This window comes from Notamacropus eugenii, chromosome 4 (assembly GCF_028372415.1).
Source record: "Notamacropus eugenii isolate mMacEug1 chromosome 4, mMacEug1.pri_v2, whole genome shotgun sequence".
Taxonomy (NCBI): Eukaryota; Metazoa; Chordata; class Mammalia; order Diprotodontia; family Macropodidae; genus Notamacropus; species Notamacropus eugenii.
In genome coordinates this window covers 173,777,797-173,791,753 of record NC_092875.1, presented here as the reverse complement: position 1 = coordinate 173,791,753, position 13,957 = coordinate 173,777,797, and the positions used below count along the sequence as shown (strand labels likewise).

Sequence of the window (13,957 nt, the reverse complement as noted above, 5' to 3'; positions counted from 1 at the left end):
CCATTACATTCTAAGGAAGGTTGAGTGTTCCACTTTGGAATAGCTCTGTTATGAAATATGTTCCAGATATTATGTCTAAATTTGCTTCTTTTCCATTGCTCCTAGTTTTATCACTAGGCCAATGTGGAAGGCTGCTACCATTCCCCTCCACCCCCAACATCCCTAGACCTCAACACCTTCACCCAGTATTCTCTTTGCAAAGCTAAAACGTTCGCAGCACTCAAATATTTGCAGATGATAGATAACCAATTTGGCAACACTGATCGTCTGTACGAGAGAATTCTCTAACTTCTAAGAGGAAGGAGAAAAACTCGTCAGTTTTGTCCTACGTTTGGAGACACTATTAATACAGAAGTGATCAAAAGAGCCGTAAACAAGCAGGGGCTGCATAAGGCTGATCCAAGTGAGTAGGGGACTATAGACAATTGACTTGCAACCACAGGACTGAGTGAATAAATGAAATAAATTAATGAAAAGACAATTATTCACATGCAAAGCACTATGCTAAGCCCTGGGAATACAAAGAGATAGGAAAAACTGACTCTTCTCTCAAGGAGCTCACATTCTAATGGAGACAGCACCAGAGGTTTTTAGCTGCAAGTCAGATGCAGAGGCCCAGAGGTCCTTACGGTGCAGTGTGGCAAATGGTAAGGTGCCTTCTTTAGGATTTTTAATTTTATTTTAATTTTAATTTATTTTTATTTTATTTATTATATTTCTTAATTTTATTTTATTTTCATATGCCAAATCCACCTTAATTTTTACCTCCTATTGAAAGTTAACACTAGTTTTGAATCTTCCATCTTTATAACTCCCCTAAAGTCCTCAGGGCTTTATTGTTACGTGGAGGTTCTTTTAAAAGTAAGTTTTATTGATACTTTTGTCTTTATGTCAAAGTCTAGGATCACAAAAAGAGAAAAGAAAGAAACCCATCCCTTCCTGTGACCCTCCAAGTGAATTCTCCCTTGTGATAGAAAAACAATTAAGCAAAACTATCCAATACAGTAACAATATCTGACCATGGATTTTATAACGATATATTCCAGTAGTCCACTTCTTTGACACAAGGAGAGATGTGAGTTTCATTATCTGTTATCTGGGACCTTCACTGGTCTTTCAAATACACAGAAAAGTTTAATGACCTATCTAAAGCCATAGAGAGAGTAAGGGGCAGAGCCCAGACTTGAATTTCTGACTCCATATATGAGCTGGGAAAAGGGATGTGATGGATACTGTCAGCTCCTGTCATGTTTTCCCAATCTTTTCCTTTAGCAACCTGAAGTGGGGTTGGTATCTTGCAATCTGATCTCTCAAAGCCAGAAAAGTAACTGTAGCATCTGAAAAGACTGAAGAAAATCAAAGGAACAGCTGATTTGTGTGATAAAAATAGGCTGGAGAAGTTCAGAGAAGGGAGTATAAACAAATAATCAAGGATTTGTGAAGGAGGTGAGAATTGAGATGGCACTTAAAGAACAGATAGGATTTGAATAGGCAGATGCAAGAAGATTATCCCAACTAAAATAAACAATATGGACAAAAGCATATAATATTCTTGAGACAGTAAAGGGACTTGGAGCAAAGGATCTATAATAGGGCATAATTCAAAACAAGGTTGGGTAAGTAAGGTAAAGCCAAGTAATAAAAGGCCTTGAAATCTAGGCAGAGTAGGTTAGAATTGATGCCATGGGCCAAAGATTTCTGAGCAAAAGATCAGCAAAATAAAATCACATTTACCAAACATCACTCAAAGAATCTGAAGATTAATCTGGCATTATTAATTAACTAATGAAGAATGCATATTGGAAGATGAAGAGACAGGGAAACCACCAGAGAAGCTACTGTATTTGCAACAATCCAGGTAAGAGGGTATAAACAAACAAGTAAAAGTGAGAATGGAGAAAAAGAAAACTACTCAAGAAATGTTTCTAAAGGAAAAAAATCAAAGGGTTTGGTAACTGTGCACACAGGATAAAGAAGAAAGATGAATCAGAGATGACAGTGCTATTAGGAGTGGGTCACTGGGAAAATGGTGTTGTCAATGATAGAAATGAAGAAGTGAGAAAGAGAAGCCAATCTGAACAAAGATGAATTTGGTTCAGGACATATTGAGTTTAGATGATGCTAAACCACTTAAGTGAAGGTATTCTCGTGACAAATGGTGACAGCAGGTCCAATGAGAAGCAAGGACTGGAGATATCACTGTGAGAATCTTCAACGCAGTTGTGATCATGAGAGTTAAAGCCATGAGGCAAGATTGGTTCACCAAGGGAATAGTGTAGATAAAAGAAGGTCAAGGACTGGACCTGGAAAGAATATACACATTTAAAGAATAAGAGAAGGAAAAGAGAGAGCAAAAAGAGATAAAGAATGAGAATGAGTGATCATAGATTTAGACGTCTGAGAGGAGAACAAGGGAACTGAAGCCAAAGCAGGAGAGAGTTTGAAGGAAGAAACTAAGCATTGATTAAGCATCTACCATGTGCCAGGCACTGTGCTTAGCACTTTATAAATATTTTATCATTTGTTCCTCACAATGACCCTAGAAGGTAAGTATTTTAGAGATACTTTCCCCATTTTAGAGATGAGAAAACTCAGGTAGGCAGCAATTAAGTGACTTGCCTAGGGTCACAAAGCTAGTAAATATCTGAGGTCAGATTTGAACTCAGATTTTCCTTACTCCAGACCCAGTGCTCTATCCATTGCTCCACCTGGCTGCTTCTGAGGAGTGATCATAGTACATGTGGGGAAAAAAAGAGAAAACAGACTGAGAAAAGTCAGTCAACGTTTATGGAAGAATGGGAGAAGGACCCACATGTACAAAAGTATTTATAGCTGTTCTTTTTGTGGTGGCCAAGATCAGGAAATCGAGGGGATGCCCATCAATTGGCGAATAACTGAACAAGCTGTGGTATATGAATGTAATGGAATACTATTGTGCTATAAGAAATGATGAACAGGCAGACTTCAGAAAAACCTGGAAAGACTTGTATGAACTGATGCTGAATGAAATGAGGACAATCAGGAGAACATTATACACAGTAATACCCACAGTATGTGAGAAGTGTTTTGATAGACTTAGCCCTTCACAGAAATGCAAGGACCTAAAAATTTTCAAAGGACTCATGATGCAAAATGTCATCCATATCCAAAGAAAGAACTATGGAGTCAGAACACAGAATGAAGCAGACTATTTTTGCTTTGGTTATGTTTGGTTTGGTTTTTTCTCATGGTATCTTCCATTCATTTTAATTCTTCTGTGCAACATGACTAATGTGAAAATATGTTTAATGTGAATGTATATGTAGAGCCCATATAAGATTGCATGCCATCTTGGGGAGAGAGGAGGGATGGAGGAGGGAATGGGAGAGAATGTAAAACTTATGAAAGTGATTGTTGAAAATTGAACACAAATAAATTAACGAATTTGGGGAAAATGTTTATGGAGGGGTTACTTGTGAAATTAAATTTGTTAATTTATTAAGCTTCAATAGAGTAGTGATGATGGAAGACAGAATTCAGGATATTACAGGAGAATAAATGGTAAAGAAATAAAAGCAGTGATGTAAAGACAATGGTCTATTGGTTACCTTTTTGAATCAATCAAAGACATTCAGCCAGGTGTACCAGGCAGTCTATTCTAATTGGGTGAGAGACTCAGTAACACTCAGTGGGGACTGTATAAAATCAAAGAGCTAGTTCAGAATCAAAGATTTTGAAAATGCGGATGTAGAAGAACGGATGAGGACATCAGGAACTGAGGAGGAAAGAATCTGCTGCACAAACAGGGAAGGGAGAGATCAAGGTGGGCCAACCACCATCTAGGCATCTCAAAGCAGAAATTTGGGCTAACACCAAAAGGTGTACTTACTTTCTCCATAACTGAGGCAAATTCCAAGGAAAGATCTGCTCTTCTCCCAATTTCACCTCCTGTTTCTGACTGTTAATGGATATTTTTTGCTCCTTTGACCAAACATTCCCTTTAATCTGAATTTTTTGTCTCAATTACAAAGAAGAAAGGTATTACCTGGAGATAAATATTTAAATAAGTTAAAACAGAGAGCCAAACTTCTCTCTAATGCTAGGAATTTTCCTAACTAGTAGTTCACGGTGACTGTTATTGTATTCAACTCTCCACTTAATATCAACTCCCTTAAGCAGCAGAAGAGGGAACCATGTGGACCTGAGTGGGTAATTACATTGCTTGTAGGCTTAAAATGGACTAATTATTGTAACAGGATTTCACCAGGGGAATATACCATGCTTATTAAAAGTTTGGTAGAAAAAGAAACCAGCATGAAGGGCATCAGGGTCAAGTGAAGATTTTTCAAGATATAAGAACCTCAGAGATCTTTGAAAGCAGGTGGGGGCAGCCAAGATGGGAGCATACAGGCAGCAACCTAACTGAACTCTCCTAACATTCTCCTCCAAACACTTTTTTTAATAACTCCTTAAATCAAATTTTGGAGTGGCAGAGCCAGTAAAAGATCAGAATGAGACATTTTTCTAGTCTAAGACAACGTAGGAGGATGACAGGAGAGGCCCATGACACAAAGGTGGGTGCTGGGCCCAGAGTGGGGCAGGAGCACCAGCAGTGAGTCTTGGAGGTGGCCATGAGAGCAACAGCAGAAGGAACAACTTTGGGAACTCTCAGCCTAGAGGCTGTAAGGAAGTTGGAAAACTGATCAGAAAGAGATTACAGGAAACCTTTTGCTGGCATTTGGTGTAGTTGGTGCTGATTAGCAACTCTATTACCCATAAGTAGTACTGGATTGCAGTTCTAGGGCAGAGAGGAGTGCTTGTAGTCAGTCACAAAGGAACAGGGACCTGGACACAGTGCCAAGGCAGAAAAGAGCACTAGCATTTATAGTTTCAAGAAAGCAGGGGCCCTTTCTGGGTAAAGACCAAAGTACAAACCAAGAGAGCTGTGAGCATAGCTCTCCCTGGATCACTCCAGCTTGGAAGCACTGAAAACTTGCAGACTCCCAGAACTAGCTCGGAAAACAGCAGCACAAAAAAGCCTGAAGCTTGAAATAATGATTCCACCTCCAGGCAAGCAAAGTCCAACTTTAACATAAAGTTCAAAGTCAAAAAATGGGCTGGAACATGAGCAAACAACAACAACCAAAAGAACTTGATTATAAAAAACTACTACAGTGGCAGGAAAGACCAAGACATAAGCTCAGGAAAAAAAAAAAACAATGTGACAACAATTACAAGCAAAGTCTCAAAGAAAAATGTTAATTGGAGCCCAGCCCAGGAAGAATGCCTAGAAGAGTTAAAGAAAGAGCTAAAGAATAGCAGAATAAAAATTGGGGAAAGAAATGAGAGTGATGCAAGAAAATTACAAAAAAAAAGAATTAATAGCTTGTGTAAAAAAAAGGCGCACAAAAAATTGAAGAAAATAATACTTTAAAAAATGAACAGGCCTAACAACAAAAGAGGCATGAAAATTCACCAAAGAAAAGAACTCCTTAAAAAGCAGAATGGGCCAAATGGAAAAAGAGGTACAAAATCTCACTAAAGAAAATAGTTCTTACCAATTAGAATTGGGGAAGTAGAAGCTAATGACTTCTTAAGACTTTAAGAAACAATAAAACAAAGTCAAATGAATAAAAAAATAGAAGAAAGTGTAAAATATTTTATTGTAAAAACAATTGACCTGGAAAATAGACTAGGAGAGATCATTTAAGCCATGATCAAAAAAAGACCTAGACATCATTTTTTTTTAGGTAATCAGGGATAAGTAAGTTGGTCAGGGTCAGATAGCTAGGTCAAGTGCCTGAGACCACATTTGAACTCAGGGCCTCCTTACTCCAGAGCCAGGGCTCTATTCAATTCACCACCTGGCTACCTCCATATTTCAAGAAATTATTAAGGAAAAATGCTCCAATATCTTATATCCAGGAGATAAAATAGAAATTGAAGAAATCCACTGATCACCTCCTGAAAGAGATCCCCAAATGAAAAATCCCAGGAATATTATAGCTAAACTCTAAAGCTTCTAGGCCAAGGAGAAAATATTGCAAGCAGTCTGAAAGAAAAAATTGACAAAATGCAACAACTTACATTTTCAAGGAGTGGAGGGCTTTGAATGTGATATTCTGGAAGGGAAAGGAGCTAAGATTACAACCAAGAATAATTTACCAGGCAAAACTGAGTATAATCCTTCTGGGGGGAAAGGGATGGTTAATGAAATAAAGGACTTTCAAGCATTCCTGATGAAAACACTAGAGCTGAGTAGAAAATCTGACATTCAAACAGAAGACTCAAGAGAAGTATAAAACGGTAAACATAAAAGAGCAATCATAAGAAGTTCAATAAAGTTAAACTGTTTACATTCCTATATGGGAAGATGATACCTGTAACTTATAGGGAGTTATTTATCATTATTATGGTAATTATGTCCTACATAGACAGAAGGCATAAGTGTAAGGTAATTATGTTGGGATAATCTCCGCAACAAAAGAAAATGAAGGGTTGAGAAAGAAGGATGTACCAGGACAAGGGAGAAGGGAGAAGTAGAATGGGGAAATTTTTCTCATATAAAAGAGGTGCACAAGGAAGAGCTTTTGCAGTAAAGGAGATTAGTTATTATTAGTAGTAATAGTATTCTTAAAATTGTTATCATTACTAAGGTAGTTTGAAAGAAAGGTTGGGGCTGAGTTATGTAGGATGAGGTGATTCTAAGAAACAAAACTGGGTAGGAAAAATTTAAAAGAGAAATTATCTCATAAAAACAAGCTATGAAAGGAAGAATTAATGCAGAGGAAGCAGGTGGAGGGTTGGTAATACTGGAACCTGACTTTCATCTGGGTTGAAGAGCAAACAAATACATCTGAAGAGGTTTAGAAGTCTTCTACATTTCTAGAGAGGTAAGAAAACTGGGGGATAGAGTGAGGGAGGGACTTTTAGAAGGTGGGTAAAATAAGGAATAAGAGGGTAAAGAGACAAGATAAAGTAACAAGGATAAGGTGAAAAGAGAAATTGAGAAGTAAAAATAAGACAGAAGGAAATTCACAAACAGTAATTTTAACTTTGAATATAAATGAGATGAACTTACCCATAAAATAAATATGGATAGAAGAATGAATTAAAAGTTAGAATCCAACATTATGATGTTTACAAGAAACACATCTAAAAATGAGAGAAACACACAGAGTTAAAGTGGAGGATTGGAATAGAATTTGTTATTTTTCAACAGGGCTAGTAATTATGATCTCAGACAAAGTTTTAGCTAAAATATATCTAGTTAAAAGAGATAAGCAGGGTAACTACACTTTGATCAAATGTATCATAGAAAGTGAAGCAATATCATTATTGAACCTATAGGCACCAATAGCTTCTAAACTTTTAAAAGTTAAATGAATTACAGGTAGGGATAGATAGTAGTACTATAATAGTAGGGGACTTTAATCTTCCCCTCTCTGAACTAGATAAATCTAACCAAAAAAATAAATAAAAAAGAAGTTAAGGAAGTGAACATAATTATACATAAGCTAAATATGATAGCTATCTGGAGAGAACTGAATGGAAATAGAAAAGAATACATCTTTCTTTCAGTGGCTCATGGTACCTTTACAAAGATTAACCATGTATTAGTACATAAAAATTTTATAGCTAAAAGCAGAAGAGCAGAAATAATAAAAGTATCTTTTTCAGATCATAAGGCAATTAAAATTATATTTAATAAGGGTCCAAGGAAACATAAATTAAGAACTAATCAGAGACAGAACAATCTAATCTTAAAGAATGAGTGAATTAAAGGTCAAATCATAGAACCAATAATTTCATTAAAGAGAATGACAATAATGAAACAATATACCAAAACCTATGGGGTACAACAAAAGCAGTGATTAGAAGAAAATTTTGATCTCTGAATACTTACATCAATAAAATAGAGAAAGAGTAAACTAATGAATTGAGTATGCAGTTTTTAAAAAAAAAACTAGAAAAAGAACAAATTAAAAATCTCCAATTAAACACTAAAGTAGAAATCCTAAAAGTTAAAGGTGAGATTAATAAAATTGAGAGTAAAAAAGACCCATTGAATTAATAAATAAAACCAGGAGTTGGTTTTATGAAAAAACAAATAAAATAAACAATTGGTTAGTTTGATTAAAAAAGAGGGAGAAGAAAACCAAATCACTAGTATTAAAAATGAAAAAAAGGAATAGGATTTCCAATACAGTATACAGTAAGATCAGGCATGAAACAAGGGTGCCCACTTTCACCAGCATTATTTAATATCACATTGAAAATTCTAGCAATGGCAATAAGAGAAAAAAAGAAACTGAAGGAATCAGAATAAACAAAGAGGCAATAAAGCTATCTCCTTTTGCAAGTGATATGATGATATTCTTGGAAAATCCCAAAGATTCAACTAAAAAGTTAGTTGAAATAATAATTTTACAGTGAAGGGGGAAATGGGGGTTTGGAATGGTGGGCAATGCTTGAACTTTACTCTCATCTGAGCTGGTTCAAAGTAGGAAGAGTGCATATACACACTCAGTTGGGCATAGAAATCTATCTTGTCCAATAGGAAAATAGGATAAGAGATGGGGGTGGAAGGGAGAGCTGATGGGGCAGGGGTTGAAGACAAAAAGGAGGACAGATTAAGAGAGGTAATAGTCAGGAGCAAAACAGACTTTTGAGGAGGAACAAAATAGAAAGAGATTGAGGAAAGCAGGGAACAGAAACCAATGAAGGTGTTTAGAGTATAACTCAGCAAGACCACGAGGGAACACAGAGGCAGACAGTAATTCAGAGCAGAGACAGTGGTTATCTATTGAAAAGGGAAGCCCACAGTGAAAAGCTTCCATGATCTCTGAAAAGACAAAGCAGTCTTGTTCTTTTTCTCAGTGACAGGCTAAGTTATGGATTCTAGGGAGTTTCTTTTTGTCTTTTTCTTAAACTTTATGCCAATAAAAACATAGTTAACTGTTCATCTGAATGTACTAGAGGTTGGATACATTATTAAGTGGACAATTGAGGAGAAAAACAGAAAAGAGGATTTAAATCATTGTATTGTAGGCTAGAGAATTTTTGATTTAACAACTTCCCCAGACAGGTAGAAAATACTTCCACTAGAGCATCCCTTAGATCAAGAATGAGTCAGGAATAACATGGGAGCTAGATGGCTGGGTGGCTGGCAGTGAGTCAGACTTCTGCCATTAATCTCTATTTGCCATGCAGCCAATTTTGAAAGGAAACCATTCTATCAGTGGGAGGGGATGAAGGGAGTTGCTAGGGAGAAAATCACATCCCAAGAGAGGAGTGAATCCCAGGTGGGGAAATAAAGTGACTGACAGCTCTGTCCATCTAGCAAGCCCTATTATATATTGTCTTATGTTATAGTAATATAGTGCCCTCACTGCCTGGAAGGCCAGGTATGTTACATTTCACTCCTCCCCCAGGGTTTTCCAGTAAGAAGATTTGGGGTTTCTAGGCTCTCTGCCAATAGCTCCATCCCCTACTGATGGTTTTCCCTCAACAGGCAAGGTTAGTCCCCTATATCCTAGTTCTATTTTGGGAGACATAATCTTTCTCTAATATCACTTCAGTCTCTGGGAAAAGGAAGGGAATGAGGGTCATGGCTTCATTTAGTTTTAATAGGTCACAATCCCAGTTCCAAGTCCAAAACCTTCCTTGCGCTCAAGTCCTGGATATGTCTTCTCTCTTCTAGTAGACCATAACCTCTTTGAGGATAAGAAATAATCTTCTTTACCAGTTTATCTCTCCTTGTCAATCAATAAGCATTTATCAATAACCAATTATGTATTAGACACTGGGTATAAAGAAAAGTAGAAACACAATTCCTAACCTTAAAGAACGCACGTTCTAATGAGGGAAGCAACATGTAAAAAAAATACAAAATGTGTGTGTGCACGTGTGTGCATGTGTGTGCGTGCGCGTGTGTGTGTGTGTGCATGTGCGTGTGTATCAGAGGGAAAGCATAAGGCTTCCTGCAGAAGGTGAGCTTTGGGTTGAGTTTTGATGAAAGCCAGGTAAGCCAAGAGGTACAAGGGAGGAGGGAGAACACCACAGTCATTTGAGACAGCCAATGCAAAGGCAATAATTTCAGTGCCTAGGATATTTCCTTGCAAAACAATAAGTATTGTGTAAATGCTTGTTTCTTGTTTCATGCTTGTTCTCAGTGAATTAGGAGGAGAAAGAACTAGAAATAAAAGCTTAACCAAAAAAAATTATATTGGCAGAAGAAAATCCAGAAGGAAACTGAGGATGATCTTAGGATTTGTGTATCTCAATCTACATAAGGAACTTTCATTGGGGGTAGACAACCATTCCTTTGCCCTTTAAGGTACCCTAAGTGTGTGTGGGAGATTTCAAAAAAAAAGATTATAGGATTTAGTTGAAGGAAATTTACAGTTATCTAGTCTAGCTCCCTCATATTTCAAGTAAGCAAACTGAAGGCAGGAGTTTAAGATTTACACATGTGCACAAGGTCATTAAGTAGCACAACCAGGATTCAAACCCATTTCCTTTGGCTCTAGATCTTGGGTTTTCTGTCACATATCTGTCACTGATGGTCATACAGGTTCCATGTGTGTTCAGCCTATGCCCCTAGTGCATTCTCTTCCCAAAACAACCTAGGAAAAGTTTAGAAAATGCCTAATTTTAAAAAATAGTCAATGACAAATTCTGATCAACAAATTCTCATCATTACATTCTGTGCTTGTCTATACTGTGCTTTGTGGGGTGTCACTAGGGCCCAGACTCCTGCACCCAATCCCTCTTGGATCAGGGCTTTATAACAAGAGTCCATCAGCTTGCTCATTGACTGTCTCACATTTCATGGTCAATCACTCTGTAACCCAATATTCTCACTCGTTCTTCTGAACCACTCTCCTAACAGAGGGCTCCTAACTCAGTCTCTGAATAGAAACTCTCAGAATCACCAAGTCACAGAATTTCAGGATTGGAAAGAACAATCATGACTATTTATCCCAGTTCAGATCTGAAAAAGAATCCCCATGTTGTTTTTCTGACTTTCTCAATGAGAGAAGGGAGATAGGAGGGGAAGAAGGTGGATCTTTGTTTGAAAATAAAAGGATTCCAACTCAACATATGTGAAAAACTGTCATTCAGACTTTGCCTACAGACCTCTCATGAGACAGTACTTCCTGATATCAAGCCTAAATGCACCTCTGCACTTCTTATTACCATTACCAATCATTTTTGCCATTACCAATACCTTTGCCCATTGCTTCTTGTTCTTCCCTCTGGGACCAAGAATAAGTTCAATCAATTTTCCATGTAACAGTCCTTCAGTTTTTTTAAAGGCAATTATCACATCCTCCCCCTTAGTCTTCTCTGGGCTAAACATACCTAGTTCCTTCAACAAATTCTCATTTGATAGAGAACTCAGACCCTTCATTATCTTAGTTGCCCTTTTCCTTATGTTCTCTGGTTTACCAACATCCTTCCTAAAATGGGGTGTCCAGAACCAAACACAATATTCTACAGGGAGTTAGATTAATACTTGTTCTAGCATAGGCTAACTTTGCTGTTTAGTTGTTTCAATCATGACAGACTCTTCATGACCCGATTTGGGGTTTCTTGGTGAAGATACTGGAGGGGTTTACCATTTTCTTCTGCAGCCCATTTTACAGATGAGGAAAGGAAACAAACAGGGTCACACAGCTAGGAAGTGTCTGTGGCCAGATCTGAACTCAAGAAAATGAGTCTTTCTGACTTCAGGTCCAGGACTCTCTCTAGGTGCCACCTAGCTGCCCAAATCACTAATTATTTGTCTCTTAGAATGATGCAAGACACCTCTATGTGTAAAAATACTGAACAAAAAGCCCTGAGATAATGTTGACCTGTTTATTGTACCTATGGTGTGCTTTAAAATCTGGAGAGTAAATACAGGTAGGAAAGAGTTAAATCAGAAATTCAGTTTACACTGAATGCCACCTTTGTTCTTTGCTTTGTCTTGAGGCCAAATGATCACCAGTGCATGTGGCTGAGTCACTGGACTGGCAAATTTTGCAAATTAATGTTTCACAGAATTCAAGAACATGAAGGCAGTTCCCCATCTCTGTGAGAACAGGCCTGATCAGTTTACCAAGTCAGCCATGAAAATGAGTCAGAATTTCTCTTAATTTTCTTTTTCCTACCTTCCCCCACTTCAACCAATTACAATGTTCAAATATCCCAACGTGCACATCTGAAAACAGATAGATCAATTAATATCTTTGCTTCCCTATCATTCATTGCCCTAGATCACCTGGGAAGTGAAGAAAGCTGGTGAAACATAGCAAAGAGAGCTTCTTTGGCACATACCAGGGAAAAGCAGCAAAGCTATTGTAGGTGCTGCCCACTCCATCACGGGCTGATCTGATGCCTAGACAAAGTTGGAGGAGACCCCCACAGAGATACAGAACAAAGAACTTTCATCATTCTTCATCTTTAGTACTCCTGAGACCTCAGTTGTCTCTAAAGAAGATCTTTCAATAAATCTCATATGTATACATATGTTCTGTAACTGTGCTCTTCTTCTTTCCCTAAGGTGTGTTATCATAATTTAAAAAGGTATTTACCACCCAGAGTGTTAGCTATCCCTCCAAGCTTTGTGTCATCAAGAAAAATGATAATCATACTACTTATGCCTTTATACAAGTCACTAATTTGAAAGCACCACTACCACCATTACTACCACCATCAACATCACCACCACTACCATCACCATCACCACCACTACCATCACCATCACCACCACTACCACCATCATCACCGCCATCACCATCATCATCACTCCTACCACCATCAACACCACCACCATCCCATCACCATCACCACCACTACCACCATCACCGCCAACAACAACAACAGAAACATTAAAAAGCACAGGGCCAAATACAGATCCCTCAGGGATTCCCCTGGAAATGTCTTGTCAACCTAACATTGAACCATTAATGATGACCTTGATGTGGCCGTTCACCCAGTTCTGACTCTAATTGTACCACTATCTAGCCTACCTCTTTCTATTTTTTTCCTCACACAAATGGAATGAGATACTGTTGTAAAAGCTTTGCTAAAAATCAGCTAGGTGACAGAGTGGATAGGACATTGGATCTGGAGCCAGGAAGACCTGAGTTCAAATCTGATCTCAGAAGCTTATTAGCTGTGTGACTGAGTGAATCATCTAGTCTTTGATTGCCTCAGTGATACCTACTTCCCAGGGTGGTTGTAAGGATCAAACGAGATAATAATTGCAAAATGTTTAGCACCATGCCTGGCACATAGTAAGTAAATGTCAGTTTCTATTATCCTAAAACCTGTTTGTGATCATCCCTTCTCCTTCCCTTAGCACCCCCGGGCTATTTTTCGAGCCTCTCAGATGACCAACGTGAGCTGCTTCCTGACATACTTAAATAAGCTTTGAAAACAAAACAAAAAACTGGCAGCTGCTTACCTTCACAGTCTCAGGTACATACACAGTTGTTCCTCCCTACCCATCATTCTGACACTTTACACTACAGCTGACCTGCAGAGCTGTAGAGCCTATCCAAGCACGGAGGAAAAAGGAGAAGAGAGATGACATTAGAAAATAAATATTATAACCACAAACGTGTTTGTTAAATTTTCAGTTTGAGCATTCACACCTCAGAAATCAGTGAACATTGCAAATCAGGGTTTGGTTTGTTGTTTTGTTATCTATCTAGCCCAAGGGTGGGGAACCTGAAGCTTCAAGGCCACCCATGGCCCTCTACGTCCTCAAAGTGTGGCCCTTTGGTCCTCAAAGTGTGGCCCTTTGACTGAATCTAAACTTCAGAACAAATCTGCTTAATAAAAGGGTTCATTCTGTGAAGTTTGGATTCAAGTCAAAGGATGCACTTGAGGTCTGGAGGCCACAGGTTCCCCAATCTTAAGTCTAGACTTAAGAAAGTAAAGAAAGAAATGGTAATAATGCAATTAAAATTCAAAGTATGTCCAG

At 38.0% G+C, this 13,957-nt stretch overlaps 1 long non-coding RNA gene across 1 annotated transcript; it reads left to right on the top strand.

Annotated features, from left to right (window-relative positions):
* The first annotated feature begins 250 nt into the window (after positions 1 to 250).
* On the top strand, positions 251 to 12,493 carry LOC140500791 (uncharacterized). The gene is made up of 2 exons (XR_011965886.1): positions 251 to 647; positions 12,243 to 12,493. It is a non-coding gene; the product is annotated as an uncharacterized lncRNA (long non-coding RNA).
* Positions 12,494 to 13,957: the final 1,464 nt, after the last annotated feature.